This window comes from Rhinoraja longicauda, chromosome 30 (genome assembly GCF_053455715.1).
Source record: "Rhinoraja longicauda isolate Sanriku21f chromosome 30, sRhiLon1.1, whole genome shotgun sequence".
Taxonomy (NCBI): Eukaryota; Metazoa; Chordata; class Chondrichthyes; order Rajiformes; family Arhynchobatidae; genus Rhinoraja; species Rhinoraja longicauda.
Genome location: NC_135982.1, coordinates 11,528,763 through 11,555,710, shown reverse-complemented (window position 1 = coordinate 11,555,710; position 26,948 = coordinate 11,528,763). Strand labels below are relative to the sequence as shown.

Sequence of the window (26,948 nt, the reverse complement as noted above, 5' to 3'; positions counted from 1 at the left end):
CATAGTCTTTTTGCCAGGGTATGGGAATTGAGAACTAGAAGGCATAGGTTTAAGGTGTGAGGCCAAACATTTAATAGGAACCTGAGGAGCAACCTTTTCACAGAGAGAATGGTAAGCATTTAAAACAAGCAGGTACAATACCAATTAACAGACATTTGGACATTCTCATGGATAGGAGAGGTTTAGAGGGATATGGGATTAAGAGGCATGGGATTAACTTGGATGAGACATCTTGGTCAGAGTGGATGAGTTGGGCCGAATGGCCTGTCTCTGTGCTGAATGACTCTGCCTTTATCTCCTGTTCATGTTGCCAATGTTTTGTGTCCTGGTTTTCGGTGAGTAGTGTTTTTAATGAGGGTTATGCAGAGGCAGCTCTTTAGTGAAACAAACTGACTCTGAAGCAGATGGAAAACTGAGGTTCTTGCAGGGAGCATAATATCTCAACTGAAAAGAAACTGGGGTTGGAGTTGATTCTTGAGGGATGGTGAGGGTAACATTTTGTGGCTTATCTCTAATTCAAGGACGGTCTTGAATCATCTTCTGGAAATACAGTAGGTCATATGTGGAAGGGGCTTCCTTGGTTCTGCAGTGAAGGGAGTAGCAGGATTTTAATCCAATGACAATAAAGGAACAACGATATGTTTCCAATTCGGGATGTTCTGAGACTTTCTGCATGACCTGCACTTTGGGTAATTGCATGCATCTACTGGTCTTGCCCTTGGCGGTAGAGGTACGTGTTTGGGATGTGCACGAAGAGTTGAGCCGAGCAGTCGTTGTGCAATTTGTCGGTGGTACACTCACTTATACTCTGCCAACTGGGGTCATTGGCCGAGATGAGACTAACCTGCTCAGCTCGGACTTGATCTCCAGCAATCCAGTACCATCAGTATGAAGAGTGTTTCCTTGTACTCCACATTTGCACTGCTAGTTCTGCAATAACACAACAGGTGTGTCCCCAAAGAAACCTGATGTTATTGAAAATCAAGTTTCATGAATGATTGTGTCAATGGTAAAAAGGGGGTTAGGAGCTAGAAAGTTTCAATTAAGCTATTTTTCCACAGAACTTCCAAAAATGAAGGATGTTTTTAATGACTGTTTATTTTTGATACTGCAAGCAAAAAATACTAAAGGCTGTCTGGTACACCGTTTAATGGAATAATTTGTATCTGCTCAAGTGCTTGCATGTCAAGTTCAGTGGCCTCTCTCAGTGAAAAGTGACACCCATGTTCTTAAGAGACATGGTGTCTGATTACTGCCGGGAGGCTACATGGAAACATTTTTTTCTCCACGACAGCTTTTTTTCTTTTTGCCTACCAACTCCCAAAGCAACTCTTCAGTGGTTCGCTAATTCTCGATTGAAGTTGCTTTACGACCAATCCGCCCTGCTTTATGCAAATAGTGTTCCCTAATTTCATCGATCAAGTTATATCCAATTCATGTTGTGGACACTCAAAACAGAACTATCTGTACCTGTAGAAAGGTGTTTAGGTATCAGAACCCGAGTCATTCAACACACGATAGTTCATATGTTCATAAGTGAGCAGAATTAGGCCACTTGACCATCGTCAACTCCGCCATTCAATCATGGCTGATCTATCTTTCCTTCCTAACCCCATTCTCCTGCCTTCTCCCCAAAACTCCTAACATCCGTACTGATCAAGAATCTATCAATCTCTGCCAATATATCCATTGACTTGGCCTCCACAGCCGTCTGTGGCAATGAATTCTACTGATTCACTGCCCTCTGACTAAAGAAATTCCTCCTCATCTCCTTCCTAAAGGAACATCCTTTAATTCTGACGCTATGACCTCTGGTCCTAGACTCTCACAATGGATCCTCTCCACATCCACTCTATCCAGCAATTGATCTGCTTTTTGGCAGCAACAGTATTTGTACTTTCCAGTTCATAGTCAGTGCAAAAAACAGATCCTTCAGCCCATCTTGTCCATGCTGACTCAGATGGCATATTGGGCTATTCAATTTGCCTGCATTTGGCCCATAATCCCTCTGAACCCTTCCTATCCATATTTCTGTCCAAATCCTTTTTAAAAGTCGGAGTTGTATATGCTTCTACAGTTTCCTCTGGCAAATCATTCCAGATATGGGCTACCCACTGTGTGAGGAGAAAAGTTATCCCCGAGGTCTCTCCTAAATCTTTCCCCTCTCGCAAACCTATGTTGTCTAGTTTTTGGGGTCCTCTACCTAATTGGGGGGGGGGGGGTGGGGGGGTGGGGGGGGGGGGTGGTGAGTGGTGAGGGTAGTTGTGGGTAGTTGTGGGTGAGGAATAAGACTCTGAGCGTTCTCTTTACCTATGGCCCTCATGAACTCATACACCTCAATCAGGTCACTCCTCAGCCTCTGACGCACCATAGAAAATGCCCTCTGACTATCCAGCCTCGACAACTATATTCTGCAGTCTGTATCTCCCCCTTTGCCCGACCTATTGTACTTGAGTTTGACATTGGCGTGTAATCATTACCAGAGCTGCATAACAGTTATTGTACAGCATATCCATCTGTTTGTATAGCATGCAAAACAAATATTTTTCACTGTACCTCGATAGACATGACGGTAATAAACCTAAACCTCTCCCTATAGCTCGAGCCCGCAAGTCAAAGTACCATCCCGATGAATCTCCTCTGCACCTTTCTGAGTTAATGACATCCGTGGCCATTCCTTGCACTCGGGGATGCAAATGCGATTGAAAGTCAGAGAATGCGTTTGACCATCGCTTGACTGCATGGTTCAACTTTCCCAGTTGAGCCCCTGTTTCCCCGATGATTGCATCTCTGCTGTGCTGGTCTGCACCAAGGGCATTTAATTCATAAAACCGATTGGCATATCTGAGCAGATCGCGTACGTGGACTGAAGCCAGATGAGGGAATTAGCTCGATGATCACTCTCTGGATTAATGTTAGTACATGAGGAGAATAACACGGATGCCTGACTAGAACGAACAAGACTGCAGGATTATAATGTGTGAAATTAAATCTTCACGTAAGCAAATATAGAGAAAACTAAACATATGACATAAAAGTTTGTGCATTCGGATCCTCCTGCTCGTACCCCAAGGGATAAAGACTCTTTTATAAAGTGAAGTTCTGCTTGAATTGCCTTGCGTTGTATTGAAATTAGCTGTGGTCAAGCTTCACATACAGTCGTGCATCAGCGCTCTGTGCCATTCCTTTGCTGGAAGTGGATTGTATTTCCAGAGGCTGCAGGCTCTGCACAGATAAAGTAATGGACTACTGACAGTCGGCTGGTTACAGCAGCACAACGGTTGTTAAGTGTATTTTGTATATAAATCTGTGCTCTGGATAGGATGGTAGAGTGGGGGGGTTCTCGAGGAGCAAGCATCCGTGGTTTACACCTCTGCTTCATTAGGTTGCACTGGCGATGGGAGGCAATAATTTGATTTGTTTTACTCCCTCTGATGCATGCTGAGCTCTGGTCAGGTATCGCCAACTAGTGGCCCCCTAGTATTAATTTTTTTTAAAGCACCAGGCATGTCAGCTTCGGGTACCATCCTCACTGACTTGGTGTCCTCCCCACTTTTCGGCTAACATCTATGGACGAGAGCAGGCTTCCTGGGTCAGTCTTCGATGGGCTTTCCTCGTGCTGATTGCACTGGTGTTTTCCCAGGCAGCTCCTGTCGGCTGCCCCAGCCTGTGTACAGCACTCTGTCAGCCCAGGGCAAGACTCCCTGAGCTCTCAGCACTGTTCAAGGGTCTCTGCTTTAACAGTCCTCTGCAGTCACTCAACATGCCATGTTCCCCCTTCAGGATTGGGAAACCCAAGAAATTCTGGTAAGTTTTATTTTCAATCTTGACTCTGAAGAGATAAATTATTTTTCTCCTTCTGTATGGTAATGTTAATCCTTTATTATCACTTTACTATATATATCACTTTAGTATATATATATATATATATTAAATGCTGGCTTTTCAAAAAGCATTGTTTAATTCTTTCTCGCTTTGCGTTATACCTCTGACTGCTTGAGAACGTGAGAGATTTTCCCTTCATCCTATTCAGTGAGGGCATTTGCTTCAAAGGTTGCCACTCTGTGAAATGTTCCCCTCTCCCAACATGACCTAGTGGAACCACAGCAAAGCGCTGGATGCTCATTTATCAGAATAAGTCACATTAGCACTCCTCAATTAATCTTGCTGTTTATCCAAATGCAGCGCTTTGGGGAAAAGCAGCCACTGTTGGCAGTAAATAAAAATGCTTCCACACTGTCCGTGGAATGCAAAGCAGCTGGCCAGCTGTTCAGAGCCGCAGTGTGGAAGACTGACACACGTCAGGTGGCTGAATGTGGCTTTTAGCAGCTTCGATCAGGACAGAAGCAGAGAACTTGTGAGGTAATTTGTTATCAGGGCCAAAAGGAGAAATTCCTTTGGACTTATTTTTTAAACGTCAGAATAGTCATCAGGTATTTTAATGCAATTATCAAGAAGGGCACATTAGCATTCCCCGTCTTTATTTAATAGACACTCGCACTTACAGCACGGTTTGTCTCAGACCAGTGAAATTTAGCAAAGATCCTCGCCCGTTGGTTTGGAGAATCGTATTGACAGCAACGGTGCTGCATTTTTATCATCGACTTCATTCATATTCCATGAGCCTGTTCTCGGCTGCATTCCTGCAAATAGCATTGAAAAACTCGATAGGCTTTTGTTCCATGAAGGCTCCGAGATTGATTGAATCACCAAGTAAGTTTAATTGGATTCCATCACTGTCACGTTGAATGTTGAATTACAGAATGAAGTTGGTCAAACCTGCCCCAACCATTTATGGTGCATTGGCGTGTAATCATTACCAGAGCTGCATAACAGTTATTGAAATTACTTGTGTTGGGATCAAACTACCACGTGTTTGGATCAGAGCTAAAGCAATCTATAATTAAGCAAAACATCACCAACTAAATTAAATGTCCACCTGATCTGTTATATCCCAGCAATAATTTGAACTTCCACATCACTTTTAACTTTCTTTTTGCTTTACGTAGCTGTGTGTCTTGTTGCTTTTCACTTAGTATGGTAACTCAAATTTCACTGCACCTTAATTGGTACGTGTGACAATAAATTGATCTTGAAATCTTGAAATCAAAACATCTCAGGATCATTGTCGATCAAAACGTTGCATGTTGGCACAAGGGCGTATGAGGACAGGTGGCCAAAAACCTTTGTCGAATTTGGTCGATCTCTTAAGTTGAATCTTTCTAGCAGAAGGTGGGGAATTTCCCTGCTCGGTGACCAGGCAGCTGAAAGAGAAGGCCACCAGCTCTGGAATGTGACCAGAAATTAGATCAGTAAATCTGGGAGTATCAAAGAGTTGAAGGGTAGTTTCAACGGATGGGCAGAAACGGGACAGATTCAGGTAATGTTAATAAGTTGAAGGTGAACGGTCTTGGTGTTGATGTAGAGACCAGGACTCCTCTCGCAGTTAGATCTGTCAACATGGTTAAAAGGAAACTGAAAAAGACTCAAAGTGCTGGAGTAACTCAGCGGGTCACATGGCATCCCTGGAGAGCATGGATAGGTGACGTTTCGGGTCGGAACCCTTCTTCAGACAAAAGGAATTGTGGTTCAGCTTCAGACATTTGTCAGGAAGAGGGATCGCTGCTGATGAGGATAAAAGATTTGTAACAGGAATCCAAGATGGCAACTTTATACTTCCTTGTATTTAAATTGAATGCATCGCTTTTGTTAAATAACATAACACCCAGCAGATGAGGAGAAAGGGGATGAGAAGGAATTTCTTCAGTCAGCGGGTGATGCATCTGTGGAATTCATTGCCACAGAAAGTTGTGGAGGCCAAGTCAATGGATAATTTTAAGGCGGAGATTGACAGATTCTTGACTCGTACGGGTGTCAGGGGTTATGGGGCGAAGGCTGGAGAATGGGGTTGAAATCAGCTATGATTGAATGGCGGAGTAGACTTGCTGGGCCGAAGGGCCTAATTCTGCTCCTATCAAATATGAACTTATTATGTGATTCCGCCTCCTGTCTGTTTATTATGAAAGGGTCAATGGATAGATTTGCAGCATGTGTTGGTGAATAGATTTTGCGAGAGGCGTTTGTCAGGCACATGAACAGGTGGGGAATACAGGGATATAGACCATATAATAATAATAATAATAATACTAATAATATGCCTTTATTGTCATTGTACGAACAGTACAACAAAATTAGAAGTGCTACACCTGAAACAGTGCGATATGTAAGCAAATAGGATTGTTTAATATGTTATCGTGGTTAGCCAGACATTGTGAACTGAAGGTCCTCTGCTTTACCTTACTATGTACATTCTATGTGCTTCTGCATTTGCCCCCCTCTTCACTGAACAATTAACACTCTATTTGGTCAACTTCCAGTTATTTGCAAGCAACACCCAAAATGCTAGAGTAACTCAGGAATGGATAGGCAACATTTCAGTTAGGGGCCCTTCTTCAGTCCTGACCCTGAGACATCATATATCTATTCTCTCCACACAGATGCTGGCTGACCCTCTGGGTTAATCCAGCATTTTGTGTTTTGCTCAAGATTCCAGCATCTGCAGTGCCTTGTGTCTGCTTTGTAAACTCATTTGTTTGTTTACTAAATGAAACAATTTTTGCAATTTTTGGGGATGGTCTGAGATAAGATACCAGCCTGCCAGCTGTCAGAATGTTTTTGTCTGTTAGAAATCTGCTTCACTATTCCCTCCCCCTAACCAAACCCCCCCACCCCTCCCCCCCACCCCACCCCATCCCCCCCAACCCCTCCCCCCCACCCACTCCCCCCCACCCCACCCCCTACCCCCCCCATCCCCTATCCCCCCCACCCCCTACCCCCCCACCCCCTACCCCCCCACCCCCTATTCCCCCCACCTCCTCCCCCCCACCCCCTACCCCCTACCCACACCCCCTCCCCCCACCCCCTCCCCACCCCACCCCACCTCAATAACACACAAAGTGCTGGAAGAAGTCGGCAGATCAGGCAGCATCCGCAGAGGGAATGAAGAAACAATGCCCCCAGGTTGGGACTTTTCTTCAGACCTGAAACATCGCCTGCCCATTCCCGCCACAGATGCTGCCTGACCTGCTGAGTTCCTCCAGCGCTTTGTGCTTTGCTCGAGATTCCAGCATCTGTCGTCTCCTGTGACTCCCTCTCAGTGTGTGAAAGGTGTGTTTACAATCAATACCTGCTGCCATAGAACACGTGGGAGCTGGTGCTGGTCCTGAAAGCTTAACAAAGGAATGATGAGGCTTTTGATTTGTCTTCTCATGCTGTCTTTTCACGTTATACCAGCGGTTACTCCAGTTAAGTTCAATAAGAAGCACTTCCCTTTATGTCCCACCACAGCCTGTCATTGGAGAACAAATTGAGCTGGTGGAATTAACTATATCCACCATGCAGAGTTGTATATCTTCAGCACAACAATTTTTCCCAAATGTAAATGCTGTCATTAAAGTTAATGGGTGATGACTGCAGCTTGCATTACTAAAATCAGTTGACTCAGCTGAAAATTCACCAGTACAGAAACTCTTTTCCAGTAATGAAGGATGGCTCATCTCTTGTGAATATAAAACAGGGATGAAAGATTGAATGCAAGTCATTTTGAACTGAGGGTGCAAGATTCTGATGAAGCTGTGGAGGTTGGGATGGAAGCTGTGGTAATGGTTACGTTGGACGAGGTGCAGAATAAAGTGATCTGGGAGTAGAATGGGTAAAGAAGGTTGGAGCCATTGACTGGTTGTGTGATGTGAAGAAGCCTAGGCTGTTAGGCCCAAATAGCTTGTTGCATGAATCGAAAACAAAAACTGCAGATGTTCAACTCTGAAATCTGTTGGAAACTGTCAGTAGGTTTGGTGATCTCTGTAGGAAGAGCGATAGTTAATGTTTTGGGTGGAAGTCTCTTCATCGGGACTGTGATATTGCCTCGCTGCAGGTACCATGTGATGGTCTACTTTGGTGGCCTCAATGTACTGTAGTGGGGACCCGACTTCTGGTCCACAATGACTTTGGTTCATATTCCTGTCGTCAACACAATGCCGCTATTTTGTGGGAAATGGGAGCAGAATTAGGCCATTCTGCCCATCAAGCCTACTCCAACATTCAATCATGGCTGATCTATTTCTCCCCCTCAACCCCTTTCTCCTCTGCATCAGGAAGCCTGCCTTGGAGTCGAGTTGGTAGCAGAGAACCAGAGGTCCATTGTTAAGTGCCTTGGTATTGATATTAGTTTATTGTTGTTGAGTGTATTGAGATACAGTGAAAACATTGTGTGCAACAGGTCGTGCAAAGAGAAAAAAACCCAGAATGAAGAGTAAAGATTTACAGCGATACAGAAAGTGTAGATAAAGAAAAGTGCAAGGACCACGATAAGGTAAGTTGGGAGATGAGGACTATTTGGCTTATGAGAGAACGGTCAGTGGTCTAATGACAGAAAGGAGGATGCTGCTCCTGATTCAGGACGCTGTGCCTTCAAGCTTTTGTATTTTCTGCCTAACGGGAAAGGGGAGAAGATCAAATGATTGGGCCTTGATTATGTTGGCAGCTTTTGCGGGGTTTCACATCTGGAACCTTTGTAAATCATACAGCACAGAAACAGTCCAATCGATCAATCGTCAAAACCCAGCACTGCACTCCCCACAACCCTCCCCTCATCCCGAAGAATGTCTCACCCTGTCCACTGATCCTTTTGTTCCTTTCTCCATCCTGTGTTTTTCCACAACTCTTTTTTTTCCGCACAGTTGTAGAAAGGATGTCAATAAGTTGGATAGGGTGTGTGATTCACCTGGATGTGACCTGGGCATGGAGGCTTGAAGCAGAGGAAGAGGTTGGATAGGCTGGGACATTTTTCTTTGGAGTGTAGGAGGCTGAAGAATGGCATTACTGAGGTGTACAAGATCACGTGGGGCATGGATAAAGTGAACACTCAGTCTTTTTGCCCAGGAAAAATGGATTGTAAAACTAGAGGGCTTAAGCTTAAGGAGAGATGAGAGATATTTCAGAGGGATCTCGGGAACAACCTTTTCACTCGGATATAATTCAAAGATACTTTCACAATATAATTATGACTTTTAAAAGACATTTGGACAGATGTATGGATAGGAAGGGTTTAGAGGAATATGGGTTAAATGCAGACAAATAGATTAGCCCAGTATGCCAACATGCCAACCAAGTTGTCCAACATGCCAACCAAGTTGGCCAACATGCCAACCAAGAAGGAAGGCTGTCCTCCAATGAGGGGAGTTGAGGTTAATGTGCAAATGCAGCACTGAAGGAGGCCAATGCTGTCATTTTGAATGAGATTTTAAATCCAGCTCTCTCGGGTAAAGTTCAAAGTCCCTGTGATGTAAAGGTGTGGAACCGCAGGGAAGTTCACCCTGGTGTCCCAACCACCAATATTCACCAGTCAGTCATTTGGGCAACTGGGTACGTTGGCGTATGTCATGTGTCAAGGAAGGAACTGCAGATACTGGTTTATACCAAAGATGGGCACAAAACGCTGGAGTAACTCAGCGGATCAGTCAGCATCTCTGGAGAAAAAGGGTCTGAAGAAGGGTTCCGACCTGAATCATCACCTATTCCTTTTCTCCAGACATGCAGCCTGTCGGCCTGAGTTCTTCCACCATTTTGTGTCTATCTTCAAGTCATATGTCAACTTGGTCAGCGTGGATAATCTCCATTGTACATTCCGAATCCTATGAGAACGTGACCTGATCAAAATATCCCCTTCGCTCAATTGGAGCTCCACCCAGCCATGCTGCCCCGAGCGTATAGTTCTTCCTCCCTGTGACCTGCTGCTGCTGAGTAGGCGTGTTATTTACACTCGAGTAATGTTGATCCAAGTTGAGTATTTAGTGAAACACTACTCCACAGTTTCCCTGAAAGAACTCCATGACCCATTCAAGTTCTTCGCAACCTGCCTTCCCAAAATTTGGACTGCTCAGGTGTGTTTATTTGCTTATTCCCAACTTAAAACCAGCAGCAACTGGCATGTCTGGGTGAGTTTGATTGTTAAACTCTTTTTCTTCAAGTAATGTGAGTTTTCATTAATAAATAGCCTGAGCCTGGGTTTACATTAATTATTGACATTTAGCATAGTGTGCGTAAGTCAGAATGTTTGGAGCCGTGACTATAATTTGGTCGAAAGATGTAACATTTATTTATAATTCAGCTCAATGTGTGTAGTTTATAAATTAATCAACAGCAGCAGCCCAAATGTTTATTTAATTGATAAGCTGCAGTTGCTGGGGTTTGTATGTAGTACAACCTCCACTGTGTTTTACCTGTTGTACCACGGTTTCAGATACTCACTGGTGTCAGAGGGTAGTTAATCTGTGGAACTCATTGCCAAAGTGGACTGTGGAGGCCAAGTCAGTGGATATTTTTAAGGCAGAGATGGACAAATTCTTGATTCGAACGGGTGTCAAGGGTTATAGGGAGAAGGCAGGAAAATGGGATCAGGAGACAGAGTTCAGCCATGATTGAATGGTGGAGTAGACTCGGTGTGCCGAATGGCCTAATTCTACTCCTGTAATTTGTGTTCTTGTATACTTCGAGATGGATGTCTTGTGTTTGTGAGTTCTTGAGCTGCATTAACTTTGTGCCTGTGAGATCTATAAAGATCGATGCCTGAGTTGTAGTTGCAGCCCGATCCATCGTATAAAACAGTTCCCCTAACCCCTCCCCGAAACTCCTCTCCCACGTTAATTCCATCCTTGCTTCACAATGCAAACATTAAACACACTGGCTTCATCAACCCTTATTTGATAAATTCAATCGCATTAGGCACAGTGTTTCCCGAAATGCACGCGGCCTGTCTGTGATTATTAGGAAACAATGTCCTCATTCTTTAGGAAACGGGGGTTCCCCTCTTCCATTATAGATGAGGCTCTCACTCGGGTCTCCTCAATATCCCGCAGCTCCGCTCTTGCTCCCCCTCCCCCTACTCGTAACAAGGATAGAGTCCCCCTTGTCCTCACCTTCCACCCCATCAGCCGTCGCATACGGCAAATTATCCTCCAACATTTCCGCCACCTCCAACGGGATCTCACCACTGGCCACATCTTCCCATCTCCACCCCTTTCTGCTTTCCGCAGAGACCGTTCCCTCCAAAACTCCTTGGTCCATTCGTCCCTTCCCACCCAAACCGCCCCTTCCCCAGGTACTTTCCCCTGCAACCGCTGGAGATGCAACACCTGTCCATTTACATCACCCCTCGACTCGATCCAAGGACCCAAACAGTCTTCCCAGGCGAGGCAGAGGTTCACCTGCACGTCCTCCAACCTCATCTATTGTATCCGCTGCTCCAGATGTCAACTTCTCTACATCGGCGAGACCAAGCGCAGGCTCGACGATCGTTTCGCTGAGCACCTCCGCTCAGTCCGTCTTAACCAATCTGATCTCCCAGTGGCTCAGCACTTCAACTCCCCCTCCCATTCCCAATCTGGCCTTTCTGTCCTGGGCCTCCTCCATTGTCAGAGTGAGGCCCAGTGCAAATCGGAGGAACAGCACCTCATATTTCGCTTGGGCAGTTTACACCCCAGCGGTTTGAACATTAACTTTTCCCACTTCAGGTAGTCCCTGCTTCCCCTCTCTATCCCCTCCCCCTTCCCAGTTCTCCTGCTAGTCTTCCTGTCTCCGTCTATATCCCATCTGTGTCCCGCCCCCTCCCCTGACATCAGTCTAAAGAAGGGTCTCGACCCGAAATGTTACCCATTCTTTCTCTCCTGAGATGCTGCCTGGCCCGCTGAGTTACTCCAGCATTTTGTGTCTACGTGTCTGTGATTAATCTTTGCCCTGCTAATTGAAGGTTTACGCTTTCCCTCAGAAATAATTCCAACAAATGTGCAAGTCACCGGTGTGAAATTAATTGGTCTGCAATGAGTTTATTCTTTCCTCCCTATTTAAACAACGGAACAACATTAGCAATCCTTCAAGTATTTGGCACCACCCCTGGACTTGGGTGGATTGAGCAATGATGGTCAAAGACTCTGCAACCTCCTCTGCTTCTTTCCACCACCCAGCCACCTTTGACATGGGCCTTGTGATTTAATCATTTTCAATGAAGCTACACGCTGAATACGATCTCGTTTACCGTGTTTATCCCATCCAATATGTCTAATTTCTCTTAATATTCTTCAGTATTATCCCTCCCTTTTGTGAAGAACAAAGAACAGTAAAACACAGGAACAGGCCCTTCGGCCCACAATGTTACATGATGCCAATTTAAACTAATCTCCTCTGCCAGCACATGGTCCATATCCCTCCTATATCCCTTGAATATCCATGTGCCTATCTTGAACACCACTGTCATATGTGCCTCCACCATCATCCCTGGCAAAATGTTCTAGGCACCCATCGCTCTCTGTGTAAAAAAAAAACTTGTCCCGCGCATAAACTTTGCCTCTCTGACCTTAAAGTTATGCCTTTTAGTCTTTGACATTTTTATTCTAGGGGGAAAGGTTCTTGACTGTCTACTCTATCCTTGCCTCTCATCATTTTAATACTTCTTTCAGGTCTCCCCTCAACCTTCAATGTTCCAGGGAAAACAATTCAGGTTTGTCCAACCTTTCCTTTTCAAGACCATCACAATTATCATTAAGACCCTTGCCCACGTCTTTGTTCTCTACCCACATTAACTTCACAGTGGGCGACACACGTACCGTGTCCTTTTTAATCTTTGTGAACTTAGAAAACAGAGCCAACGAATTACAAAGCATGGAAATATCCTCCAGTCCAATTCGTAAATTCCGACCACGTTGTCTACCTGAGCTAGTTCCATTTGCCTAAGTTTGGCCCATATCCCTCTAAACCTTTCCTGACCGTGTCCCTGTCCAAATTTCTGCAAATGTTAGAGATAGACACAAAATGCTGGAGTAACTCAGCGAGTAAGGCAGTCTGAAGAAGGTTTCCAACCCGAAACATCACCCATCCGTGTTCTCCAGAGATGCTGTCTGACCCCCTGACTTACTCCAGCATTTTGTGTTTATCTTTGGTATAAACCAGCATTTGTAGTTCCTTTTAATTATATTTTATATTTTATTAGATATTATATTTTATCTTTCAAATGTTGGTATTGCACCTGCCTCAACTGCTTCCATGGACAATTTGTTCCATATACCCACCACCCTCTGTGTTGCATCTTTTTGCTCTCACCTTAAACCTATTCCCTCTAGTTTGAGAACCTCCACCCCATGACATGCGGGGGTAATACCTTTGAAATGAGTTGGATGCACTGGAATTTAGAAGGATGAGAGGAGATCTTATCGAAACGTATAAGATTATTAAGGGGTTGGACACGTTAGAGGCAGGAAACATGCTCCCAATTTTGGGGGAGTCCAGAACAAGGGGCCACAGTTTAAGAATAAGGGGTAGGCCATTTAGAACTGAGATGAGGAAAAACTTTTTCAGTCAGAGAGTGGTGAATCTGTGGAATTCTCTGCCTCAGAAGGCAGTGGAGGCCAATTCTCTAAATGCATTCAAGAGAGAGCTAGATAGTGCTCTTAAGGATAGCGGAGTCAGGGGGTATGGGGAGAAGGCAGGAACGGGGTACTGATTGAGAATGATCAGCCATGATCACATTGAATGGCGGTGCTGGCTCGAAGGGCCGAATGGCCTCCTCCTGCACCTATTGTCTATTGTCTATTGATTTTATGGTCCAGTATATTTTGATGGCTTCTCCTTCCACCCTTGTCCTCCATGGCTATGTTTTCTGTCGTCTTCCAAGCTGTCACTGTGTCTGGCATTTTCCTTCCTCTTTTTGTTGACTACTGACCTCTATGAACCTTGTTATTCAAAACATAGAACAGTACAGCAAAGTAACAGGCCCTTCTGCTCACAATGTCCGTGCCGAACATCACGCCAAGTTAAACTAATCTGGACGTGATCCATTTCCCTCCATTCCCTGCATACCTCCACCATTACCCCTGGCAGCATGATCAAGGCACCCACCACATTCTAAGGGGGAAAAACAACTTGACGCACCCATCTCCTTTTAAACTTTACTCTTTTTGCCTGAAAGCTAAGCCTGCTAATCTTTGACACTTCCATCCTGGGAACAAGATCTGACTGTGTACTGTCTTCAGATGGCAACCATAGCCTTTATCTTTGTCGGTACACATTTGCGATGAGCCCTTTAGACAATAGACAATAGGTGCAGGATTAGGCCATTCGGCCCTTCGAGCCAGCACCACCATTCAATGTGATCATGGCTGATCATTCTCAATCAGTACCCCATTCCTGCCTTCTCCCCATACCCCCTGACTCCGCTATCCTTCAGAGCTCTATCTAGCTCTCTCTTGAAAGCATTCAGAGAATTGGCCTCTACTGCCTTCTGAGGCAGAGAATTCCACAGATTCACAACTCTCTGACTGAAAAAGTTTTTCCTCATCTCAGTTCTATATGGCCTACCCCTTATTCTTAAACTGTGGCCCCTTGTTCTGGACTCCCCCAACATTGGGAACATGTTTCCTGCCTCTAACCTGTCCAACCCCTTAATAATCTTATATGTTTCAATAAGATCCCCTCTCATCCTTCTAAATTCCAGGGTATACAAGCCTAGTTGCTCCAGTCTTTCAACATACGACAGTCCCGCCATTCCGGGAATTAACCTAGTGAACCTACGCTGCACGCCCTCAATAGCAAGAATATCCTTCCTCAAATTTGGAGACCAAAACTGCACACTTTAATTCCTTTACCTCTTATTGCTTTGATACTGATTTACCTGCAAGTCACTGTTTCCAGTCCACGTACACTAAATCGTGCACAACTAAGAAAATAGAGTTATACAGCACAGAAACAGACCCTTTGGCCCAACTCATCCTGTCAACCAAGTTGTCCACTTAAGCTAGTTCCATTTGCCTGCGTGTAGCTCACATCCCTCTTAAATATTTCCTATCCATGTACCTGCCTAAATGCCTTTTTTAAATGTTGTTGTTGTTCTTGCCACGGTAGTCTCATAAGGTTTGCAATCTTTTGTCCAAATTTATATTTGTCGTTTTCTGTAACTATGCTACATTTTAACGGCATAATGTTTCTCAACATAATATTCATCTCCTGCAGATGCTCACTTCACTATCCAGCTTCATTCCCTGAATACCAACAGTACTGACTGTCAAATTAATTGATTATTATGAGAACTTTTCTCAATAACTTGTGGAGGGTGCAAATGTCTTTTTAAATGTTGCAAATGTACCCATCTCTACCACTTTCTCTGGCAGCTCGTTCCTTATACCCACCACCCTCTATGAGGAAAAAGTTCTCCCTTGGGCCCTTTTTGTATCTTTCTCCTCTGACCTTAAATCTAGGCCCTTTAGTTTAGTTTAGAGATACAGTGTGGAAACTGACCCTGCAGCCCACCGAGTCCACGCCGACCAGCGATCCCCGCACACTAACACACTATCCTACAAACACCAAGCCAATTAACCTTACCTATGCGTCTTTGGAGTGTGGGAGAAAACCAATGATCTCAGAGAAAGCCCACGCAGTCACGGGGCGAATGTACAAACTCCGCACAGACAGCACCCATAGTCGGGATCGAACACAGGTCTCTGGCGCTGCAAGCGCTGTAAGGCCACAGTTCACCGTGGCCGCCGTCTAGTTCAAATTCCCCTACTCTTCTAGAGGCTGATGAAACTCCTGATGTGGTTCTGAGCCGTAGAGGAGAGGTATCCTAAGATAGAACAAAGTGTTGGAGTGACTCAGCCGGCCAGGCATATCTCTGGAGAAAAGTAATTGGTGACATTTTGGATCAAGGCCCTTCTTCAGACTGAGAGTCAAGAGAGAGTGAAACTAGAGGTATGAAAAGGTTCAAAATAAATCGGAGCCGGTACCAATGACCGAGGAAAGGTGGAGCCCACAGTGGTCCATTGTTGGCTGTAGAAGAGGTGATAAAGTAGGGATATGCGGATGCAAACAGCGGAACCAGTGGGACGACTAGGAGAGGCGGAGATGGCCAATGACCTGATTTCTATGGAGTGTGAGCCAGAGAAGGATCAGGATCTGGGTGTTTTTAGATACAGATCGACTGTTCCTTCTTACAAACGGTGCACTGGATCTAAAAGACCACCTACTGGCTCACTGAGACCCGCAGGAGGGCAACCCGAGTTTCATAAAGTCATGAGGAGTAGGAGCAGAATGAGACCATTCGGCCCATCAAGTCTACTCCGTCATTCAATCATGGCTGATCTATCTCTCCCTCCTAACCCCATTCTCCTGCCATCTCCCCGTAACCTCTGACACCTGTACTAATTCCCTGTACATTGACCCTCTGACAGAGCAACACTTCCTCAGCACTGCAGTGGACTCTTTGAGCAGGCGTCTCTCTCAGTTTTTCATCTTCTGACTGGGGGAAAGGGGTGGGGGATTATTCCACACTGATCAACAGTGTTGGCCTTCGCAGCACGGTCCCTTGGCTGCGAGGTATTATAGACAATAGACAATAGGTGCAGGAGTAGGCCATTCGGCCCTATGAGCCAGCACCACCATTCAATGTGATCATGGCTGATCATTCTCAATCAGTACCCCGTTCCTGCCTTCTCCCCATACCCCCTGACTCCGCTATCCTTAAGAGCTCTATCTAGCTCTCTCTCTTGAATGCATTCAGAGAACTGGCCTCCACTGCCTTCTGAGGCAGAGAATTCCACAGATTCACAACTCTCTGACTGAAAATGTTTTTCCTCATCTCCGTTCTAAATGGCCTACCCCTTATTCTTAAAGTGTGGCCCCTGGTTCTGGACTCCCCCAACATTGGGAACATGTTTCTAACGTGTCCAACCCCTTAATAATCTTATATGTTTCGATAAGATCCCCTCTCATCCTTCTAAATTCCAGTGTATACAAGTGTATTCTGGTGCTTGCCGGGAGCATCCGAGATGCCAGAGGAGAATGGGACCCTGTTTTGCTCATTCTGCAACACAAGTCCCCCTTCTACAGCTGCACTATGAACGCTGGTAGCAGTTTCCCTCTTCGCACAGAATATGTGACCCAATTGTGTCCTTGACTAAAATACAACTGTGTACATGCAAACAATGTTTATCAGATAATGCACCAAAAAGCATGCAAAAGCTTATAGAATACAGAACAGTACAGCACAGGAACAAGACCGTCTGCCAATAATATCCAATGTTGAACATGCCAAGTTAAACTCGCCTCCACTGCCTGCATGTGATTCGTATCATTCCATTACCTGCATATCCATCTCCCGATCCAAAAGCCTTTTAAGCGCCACTATCGTATCTGCCTCCACCACCACTCTTGGCAGAACGTTCCAGGCCCCCACCACTATTTTGTATAAAAACGTCTCCCGCACACCTTTTAAAATATGTCCCTCTCACTTTGAAGCTCTCTATGCCCTCTAGTCTTTGACACGTGAACCCTGAGAAAATAACACTGACTGTCTACCCGATCTGTGCCTTTCATAAAGGCATTTGCTTCTTCCAGGTGTCTCTTCAAACTCTGGTTTTCCAGACAAAACCACACAGGTTTGTCCTTCCCCATCTTGTGGCTAATACCCTCCAATCCAGGCAGCTTCTTGGTAAACTGTTCCTGCGTCCTTTCCAAAGCTTCCACCTTCTTACTGTGATGGGGTGACCAGGACTGTGAATAATTCTCCAAATGCAGCCTAACTAAAGTCCTAATGAACCGCATTGTGAAATCCCCCAGTGCTTGCTCTTTGCTATCACAATGCATGTCCTTATTCCATGGGCGGCACAGTGGTGCAGCGGTAGAGTTGCTGCCTTACAGCACTTGCAGCGCTGGAGACCAGGGTTCGATTCCGACAACGAGTGCTGTCTGTACGGAGTTTGTACGTTCTCCGCGTGACCGCGTGGATTTTCTCTGAGATCTTTGCTTTCCTCCAACACGTACAGGTTATTTGTAGGTTATTTGGCTTGGTGTTTGTGTAAATTGTCCCTGGGTGTGTGTAGGATAGTGTTCGTGTGCTGTGATCACTGGTCGGCGCGGACTCCGTGGGCCAAGGGGCCTGTTTCCGCACTGTATCTCTAAACTAAACGTGATCATGGACAAAACTCTCTGAACCTATCGATAACCTAGAGATGTAAGCAGTGTATATTGCCGGATATTGTCTGGCGTTAACGGGACAAGAAACGGATAGATCAGTGTGTACCTGACCATTACCATGTAGAATCTTTCCTGTATCGAAGCTGGTGCGAGCCAATAATCAATAGCTGACCAGACCTAAAGTTTAAGAACACTAATTTTCTCATCCCGGTTTCTGCAAATATCCTTTTATCGAAAGCAATTTCTTGATTCTCTTATTTTTTACGCACTTTTGCCTCCTCTCCTCTCCTCCTGCTGCCAATATTAAGCCCGGTAACCTTTAAAATTTTGAATAGAAAAATCACATGCCCCACAGTCTCTGATATCTCCGTCAGCTCAGGAAGGAACTCGTGCTTTGTTTTTATCACCAAAGACAGCTTGAAGGTTACAAGAAAGGGTACTCTGGCAACCACTCTGGGTGGTTGTTTATTGGTCTGTTAGATGCCAAGAACATCATTAAACACAGGGAGCGTGGTATTCCCCTGCCCATTACTTGAAATGCACTGTCGGGCAATGTTACCTGTTATTTAGATTTAAAGGTCGGTGGAGGAATTAATGTGGACAGCATGTGTCTACTGGTCTTGTGCGAAGAGTTCCTGCCAGACAACACTGAAATATAAGGGCCTTTAAATGACATGAACTACAACGGGGCGATTTAAAAACAAAACGAGGGCGGTGCTTCACTTTGACGGACCATCTCCCAGAAAGAGTAAGCTGGGGATTTATCACAGAAGGGTCGACGTGGAACTGTCTGCATTCATGCTCAGAGGTGTCTGCACGGAGTTTGTACGTTCTCCCTGTGACCGGGTGGGTTTTCTCCGGGTGCTGTGGTTTCATCCCATACTCCAAAGAGGTAGAGTTTTGTAGGTTAATTGGTTTTGGTGGTTTAGGAACCTGAGTGAATCCAGGAGCCCCTGACCCTGGTGGGCACATTCCCTCAATGAACTCCCACCTCTGCTCCATTGCTTGGCTCCTGCAGCCGAGCAGAATTTTGCTGGAATCACCAACGTTTGTCTTGGGGAAGCGTGTGGTGTTTTGTGGGTCAGGATTTTTGTGTCTATCTCAGGATCCACAAAGACCCATTTTCGTCAATTTTAGAGACCTAAAAAAGAAAGTTTTTTTTTTAAATTGAGAAAGTTGCATATTATTAATTACATGCACTCAAAATATTGTAAATGACCATCTGAGACCATTGGATTTTCAGGTGATTTAAAAAAAAAAAGGTAATAGCTTGGGTTTATTATTGGTCCTGTTTTTTTTAGCTTTAGTGATACAGCGTAGAAACTGGCCCTTGGGTCCACTGAGCATGTGTTGGGCCATGTGCACTTGGGGATAGCGAACAGCTTGTTTTTCCATGCAATTCAATCAGATCAGATAATACCATGCATCAATCCAATGAGGTCGAGCTTCAGTACAATAGTTTAGTTCAGCTTTCAGTAGTTTAGAGATACAGCGTGGGAGCAGGCCCTTCGGCCCACTGAGTCCGTGCCGAGCAGCGATCACCCGCACACAAGCACTATCCTACACCCGAGGGACAATTGACAATTTACAGAAGCTAATTAACTTACAAACCTGCACGTCTTTGGGGTTGAGGGAGGAAACCGGAGCACCCGGAGGAAGGCCGTGCAGTCAAAGGGAGAACGTACAAACGCGGTGTAGACAGGATTGGATCTGGGCCTCTGGTGCCGAAAAGCAGCAGCTCTACCGCTGTGCCACCGTGCCGCCACTATGAATGTTTACAGTGTTATCCTCGGGTAGACGATTAACTTTCACCAAGTGCGGCCTTGTAAATGTCCTGTATGCACTCTCTCGTATATTAAATTTCATAAACTATTGCAGAGATGTTGCATTCCCTTTAAAGTCAGAAATTCTATTCCACAAACTGATCACAGGCAAAGTATTTCTCAACATCGGGTCCAAACTTACATTTGGAGACCTTCAACCAGTTTATGGTTTGAGCAGTAAGTTACAAATAGAGTCACAGAGCTGTACAGCACGGACAGAGGCTCTTCGGCCCGCTTGTCTGTGGTGACCAAGTCACGCATTGGGCTTGTCCCATTTGCCTACATTTGGCCCATAGGAACAAGACATTTGTAACCTCATTACTCTTAAGACAAAGGCATGCAAGCACAACTCGGTGGCTTCTTGGGGTGTACGGGCTTGTAGAAAAGACAAATGCATCATCCTCCATGCTTTTGTAAGCTCCCAAAAGTAAAGATACCAAATGTTTGCTGAGCTAACAAGTTAAATCACATGGGTTGGGTCAAGAACTGTTAATAAGACACATGGTTATTACATTCCCAGACATAGAGTAGGTAATTTGTTAGCCAAATCAGTACGCAAGAACAATTCAAATGGAACTCCACCTAACCAGTTCAAACAGCTGGTTAATCATTCACCACTTACCATGCACTGGGACTACCTAAAATATTTCACGTGAAGACCACTTGAAGTTGTTAATTGTGGTGAGGGGCTGAGTATAATTCCATGCACTCCAATAGACTCGCTTGTGTTAACTCTGATTCTGCTGGGGCCAGGAGAAGCACCTGAACAAGATTGTTCCTTCATTGTACCGGTGATGATGGCACGGAAGAAGCATATTTGCCCCATTAAATCTGTTCGGTTCCCTTTCCTTCCCCTTTCTCGTAAACCTGCAAATTATTTTCTCTTTTGTTTCTCCAGTTCCCTTTTGGAAGCGTGTGGAAAACGAACTGCAGATTCTGGTTTAAACCGAAGATAGACACAAAAAGCTGGTGGAATTCAGCGGGTCAGACAGCATCTCTGGAGAAAAGGAATGGGTGAGGTTTCGGGTCGAGACCCTTCTTCAGCAGTCACAAGAAGGTGTCTCGACCCGAAACGTCACCTGTTCCAGAGATGCCGTGTGACCTGCTGTGCTACTCTAACTTTATGTATCTATCTTCCCTTTTGGAAGTTCTAATTCTGTTTCTATTTTAGACGAACACTTCCACTCCCTATGTTAAGATGTTCACACGCACTAATCTGCTTTATTGTCACAGGTGCAAGTACACTGAGGTAAAGGTACAATGAAAATCTTGCTTGCAGCAGCATTGTCAGTACATGTGATCTCAGACAACCCACAAAAACTTTGTACCGAAATGACATTTAAAAACATAGAAACATTGAAAATAGGTGCAGGAGTAGGCCATTCTGATCATCCAAAATTAGTATCCCGTTCTTGATTTCACCCCATATCCCTTGATTCCGTTAGCACTAAGAGCTATATCTAATGCTCTCTTGAATATATCCAGTGAACTGGCCTCCACTGTCTTCTCTGGCAGAAAATTCCACAGTTCACAACTCTGGGTGAAAAAGTTTTTCCTCATCTCAATCCTAAATGGTCTACCCCTTGCTCTTAAACTGTGACCCCTGGTTCTGGACTCTCCCAACATCGGGAACATTTTTTCCTGCAATTAGCCTGTCCAATCCCTTAAGAATTTTATATGTTTCTCGAAGATCCCCCTTCATCCTGAATTCCAATGAATATTAGCCCAGTCGATCCATTCTTTACATACTGTTCTGATAGACAATAAAAAGTAAAGACTACAAAGAAACTAAATATTAGACAAAACACAATTAACAAAAATGACCATGGTAGTGCAAGAGATGGTTTGTTATGTTTCCTTGTCAAATCCATGTCCACTGCCCCTTAATCCAACTGGTTATGGGAGATTTCAACATGCAGGTAGACTGGGAAAATCAGGTTGGTACTGGAAAGGGAGTTTGTGGAGTGCCTCCGAGATAGATTCTTAGAACAGCTTGTACTGGAGCCTACCAGGGAGAAGGCAATTCTGGATTAAGTGTTGTGTAATGAACCTGATCTGATAAGGGGACTCAAGGTAAAAGAGCCATTAGGACCCATGGCTGACAAGGGCAGTCAAGGACAGCATAAAAATAAAATAAAAGAAGTATATCATAGCAAAGAAGAGTGGGAAGCCAGAGGATTGGGAATCTTTTAAAGAGCAACAGAAGATAACTAAAAAGGCAATACGGGGAGAAAAGATAAGGTACGAGGGTAAGCTAGCCAATAACATAAAGGATAGTAAAAGCTTTTTTAGGTATGTGAAGAGGAAAAAAATAGTCAAGGCAAGTGTGGGTCCCTTGAAGACAGAAGCAGGGGAATTTATTATGGGGAACAAGGAAATGGCAGACGAGTTGAACCGGTACTTTGGATCTGTCTTCACTAAGGAAGATTCAAACAATCTCCCAGATGTTATAGTGGCCAGAGATCCTAGGGTGACGGAGGAACTGAAGGAGATTCACATTAGGCAGGAAATGGTGTTGGGTAGCCTGATGGGACTGAAGGCTGATAAATCCCCAGGGCCTGATGATCTGCATCCCAGGGTACTTAAGGAGGTGGCTCTAGAAATTGTGGACGCATTGGTGATCATTTTTCAATGTTCTGTAGATTCAGGATCAGTTCCTGTGGATTGGAGGGTAGCTAATGTTATCCCACTTTTTAAGAAAAGAGGGAGTGAGAAAACGGGAAATTATAGACCAGTTAGTCTGACATCAGTGGTGGGGAAGATGCTGGAGTCAATTATAAAAGACGAAATTGCGGAACATTTGGATGGCAGTAACAGGATCGTTCCGAGTCAGCATGGATTAACAAAGGGGAAATCATGCTTGACTAATCTTCTGGAATTTTTTGAGGATGTAACTAGGAAAATTGACAGGGGAGAGCCGGTGGATGTGGTGTACCTCGACTTTCAGAAAGCCTTCGACAAGGTCCCACATAGGAGGTTAGTGGGCAAAATTAGAGCACATGGTATTGGAGGTAGGGTACTGACATGGATAGAAAATTGGTTGACAGACAGAAAGCAAAGAGTGGGGATAAATGGGTCACCTTTCAGAATGGCAGGCAGTGACTAGTGGGGTACCGCAAGGCTCGGTGCTGGGACCGCAGCTATTTACAATATACATTCATGACTTGGATGAAGGGATTAAAAGTACCATTAGTAAATTTGCAGATGATACAAAGCTGGGTGGTAGTGTGAACTGTGAGGAAGATGCTATGAGGTTGCAGGGTGACTTGGACAGGTTGTGTGAGTGGGCGGATGCATGGCAGATGCAGTTTAATGTGGATAAGTGTGAGGTTATCCACTTTGGTGGTAAGAATAAGAAGGCAGATTATTATCTGAATGGTGTCAAGTTAGGAAAAGGGGATGTACAACGAGATCTGGGTGTCCTAGTGCATCAGTCACTGAAAGGAAGCATGCAGGTACAGCAGGCAGTGAAGAAAGCGAATGGAATGTTGACCTTCATAAAAAGAGGAATTGAGTACAGGAGCAAAGAGGTCCTACTGCAGTTGTATAGGGCCCTAGTGAGACTGCACCTGGAGTACTGTGTGCAGTTTTGGACTCAATTTGAGGAAGGATATTCTTGCTATTGAGGGCGTGCAGCGTAGGTTTACTAGGTTAATTCCCGGAATGGCGGGACTGTCATATGTTGAAAGACTGGAGCGGCTAGGCTTGTATACACTGGAATTTAGAAGGATGAGAGGGGATCTTATCAACACATATAAGATTATTAAGGGGTTGGACACGTTAGAGGCAGGAAATCGATTTATTCACAAAATGCTGGAGTAACTCAGCAGGTCAGGCAGCATCTCGGGAGAGAAGGAATGGGTGACGTTTCGGGACGAGACCCTTCTTCACCCATTCCTTCTCTCTCGAGATGCTGCCTGATCTGCTGAGTTACTCCAGCATTTTGTGAATAAATCGATTTGTACCAGCATCTGCAGTTATTTTCTTATACTACTTAGAGGCAGGAAACATGTTCTAAATGTTGGGGGAGTCCAGAACCAGGGGCCACAGTTTAAGAATAAGGGATAGGCCATTTAGAACAGAGATGTGGAAAAACCTTTTCAGTCAGAGAATTGTAAATCTGTGGAATTCACTGCCTCAGAAGGCAGTGGAGGGCAATTCTCTGAATGCATTCAAGAGAGAGCTAGATAGAGCTCTGAAGGATAGCGGAGTCAGGGAGTATGGGGAGAAGGCAGGAACGTGGTACTGATTGAGAATGATCAGCCATGATCACATTGAATGGTGGTGCTGGCGTGAAGGGCCGAATGGCCTCCTCCTGCACCTATTGTCTATTGTCTATTGCTAATGGGAACAGCTTTACTTTATTTATCTAAACCTGCTGTGCCCTTGATGAAATCTCACATAGTTATGCAGGAAATGGAGGGATAGAGATCACATGCAAGCAGTTGAGATTAGTTTAACCTGGCAAGATGTACAGCAACGATGTTGTGGATACAGGGCCTATTCCTGTGCTGTACTGTTCTCTGCACTCTAAGGGGATCAGCTCAACATTGAGTTACCTCATTGAAACTTACAGAATAATCAAAGGCATAGATAGAGTGGATGTGGAAAGGATGTTTCCACTGGTGGGAGAGTCGAGGACCAGAGGTCATAGCCTCAGAATTAAAGGGCGCTCTTTTAGAAAGGAGGTGCAGAGGAATTTCTTTGGTCAGAGGGTAGTTAATCTGTGGAACTCATTGCCACAGTTCCAAGGGCATAGAACACTGAATGGAAATGACCGAAGCGAGTGTTTGTTGTGTGGAGGTGGTGTCTGGAACTTGGACTAATTTATGTTTGCATGCTATGTAGATCGTATCTTGTGACCATGTGATGTGATAATGTGATGTGATAATGATCCGCGTTGATAGTGGTATCACCATCAACAGCCACTGTAGAACTTGTATGTGGGTGTTACAGTGGAGATGCAAGTACCAAGAACCATTAGCTGCAAGAAAACTAGCGGCATTTACAATCTACCCTGTGAAAGTACAGACTGTGTTGACACCTTATTTGAAGAGGGATTGTTATAAATCTTTGATTTTTCTCCCAAATGGGGTTTGGAGGTCTTTGAAGTCCCCGAACCTACTGTTTTATCCGTGTCCATTACTAATTCCCCCAAATCCATTGTTCTTAAGTATCGTAACCACCTCCTGAATTCTATTGTGAATCTATGAGCTGTAATTTGCTCTGGATAATGGATTCTGCAGCAAAGTTTAGAGTTCAATCCACATTTCATTTCCAGTAAATGAAGCCATTACTTGAGAGAGATTTTAAATCTACCGGATCGATATCCCTCTTGTAAGTGGAACACGCTTGGAACCTGGCCAGAACTGAAGTTTCACAGAAGGGTAATATTGAGTTTACTGATATCACAAATATTTTCAAACTGCACCGCAGTTTACTCTCGTTGTCAAGATCCTGACTCGTGCTGATATTGTTTTAAGTTATAAGTTAGCCCACCTCACAAATTAGCCGAGCTAAATCACATGGACAAAACATTAACTCTGATTCTTATACCGACTGGCCCCACACCTCTGAAGTTCCCTTAACATTAATTTGTTTGTGTACGTGTGTGTATATATCGATATGTATCTATGCGTGTATATATAGAAACATAGAAAATAGGTGCAGGAGGAAGCCATTTGGCCCTTCAAACCAGCACCGCCAATCATTGTGATCATGGCTGATCATCCACAATCCGTAACCCGTGCCTGCCTTCTCCCCATATCTCTTGATTCCACTAGCCCCAAGAGCTCTATCTAACAGTGTTTTATTTACATATCCATTGTGATGTTGCAAGTAAGAATCTCCTTCTTCCATTTTGGGACATTTGACCACAAAACACTCTTGACTCTCAACTAGATGTTGTTTTATCTCTGGCAGTCCTGCTTGATAACCTGGCTTATACTTGGGATGACTGATGAAGACCATTGACTTTCAGATGGAACACGAGGTAGAATTAACCTCACTCTTACAATTGCTGTTCTGAGAATATTATATTTTAAGACTCTCTTAAATTTGAACTTTACCATTTCGGTACCAGTTTGGAATTAAGCAATGTAATCAAGGTAACGGCAAGGATCTGGCATTTTTGTCCCAAACCCTACATTTGAATCTCAAATCTGACTAGATGCAAGTCTCCAGTATCTGATCATAGTCATAGTCATGCAGTGTGGAAATAGGCCCTTCGACCCAACTTGCCCATGCTGACCAATATGCCCCATCGACATTAGTCCCACCTACCTGCTTTGGTCTCTGCTGTTGGTGTATGAGGATTTGACACAAAGGATAAAATCAAGTTGATTGCAAAGAAAAATCTGGGAGCTGTCGACCAGCAAGCCTGATATCTGTGATAAGTAAGTTACTGGCAGGAATCTGATGGATGCATTAAGTGGAAAGAGTGCAGAGAAGATTTACTAGAATGTTAAGGGGACCAGAGGGCCTGAGCTCCAGGAAGAGCTTGGTAAGGCTCGGACTTTACTCCTTGGGAAGAAGGAGGGAGAAGTTATCTGAGAGAGGTGCATAAAATCATCAGGGGAACAGACAGGGTGAATGCACAGTCTTTTACCCACGATAGGAGAATCAAGAACTAGAGGGCATAGGTTTAAGATGAGACGGGAAAGATTTAACAGGAACCTGAGGGGCAACTTTTTCACACAGAGAATGGTGGGTGTACAGAACAAATTGCCAGAGGAGGTATTTGAGGCAGGTACTATAATGACAGTGACGTGCATAGGAAAGGTTGAGAGGATAATAAGTCTAACTCGGGGGAAATAGGGCAATCTTAGATGGGGCATCTTGGTTGGGATGGATGTGTTGGGCTTGTTTCTTGACTCCATGGCAACCAAATCTGGTTCGGGCCTGTATTCTCCTTTATCCTCCATCACTGTCAACAGAAGTCTCACAGAAAATGAACGATCCGAAGCAGCAACATGCTTTTCTTTGGCAGAAAAAAAGTTTTTAACACACTCTTGTCACTGTGTCAAACATTTTATCTGGTGGCAACACCAAAGTGCGGCCCACCATTGCCTTCCCGTGTGCACTGTAATGATAGTATCTCCCACAGGACAA

At 44.6% G+C, this 26,948-nt stretch overlaps 1 protein-coding gene across 7 annotated transcripts in view; it reads left to right on the top strand.

The window, feature by feature from the left end:
- The window catches only part of LOC144608138 (rap1 GTPase-activating protein 1-like), a 396,852-nt gene that overhangs the window by 157,985 nt on the left and 211,919 nt on the right, over positions 1-26,948 (top strand). The window contains exon 1 of one of the 7 annotated variants that reach the window (XM_078425533.1): positions 3,788-3,807. The exons of the other annotated variants lie outside the window; for them this stretch is intronic. The gene's annotated coding sequence lies outside the window, so the exon portion shown is untranslated. Of the gene's footprint in view, positions 1-3,787; positions 3,808-26,948 lie in introns of those variants that run through there. 7 annotated transcript variants of the gene reach the window in all.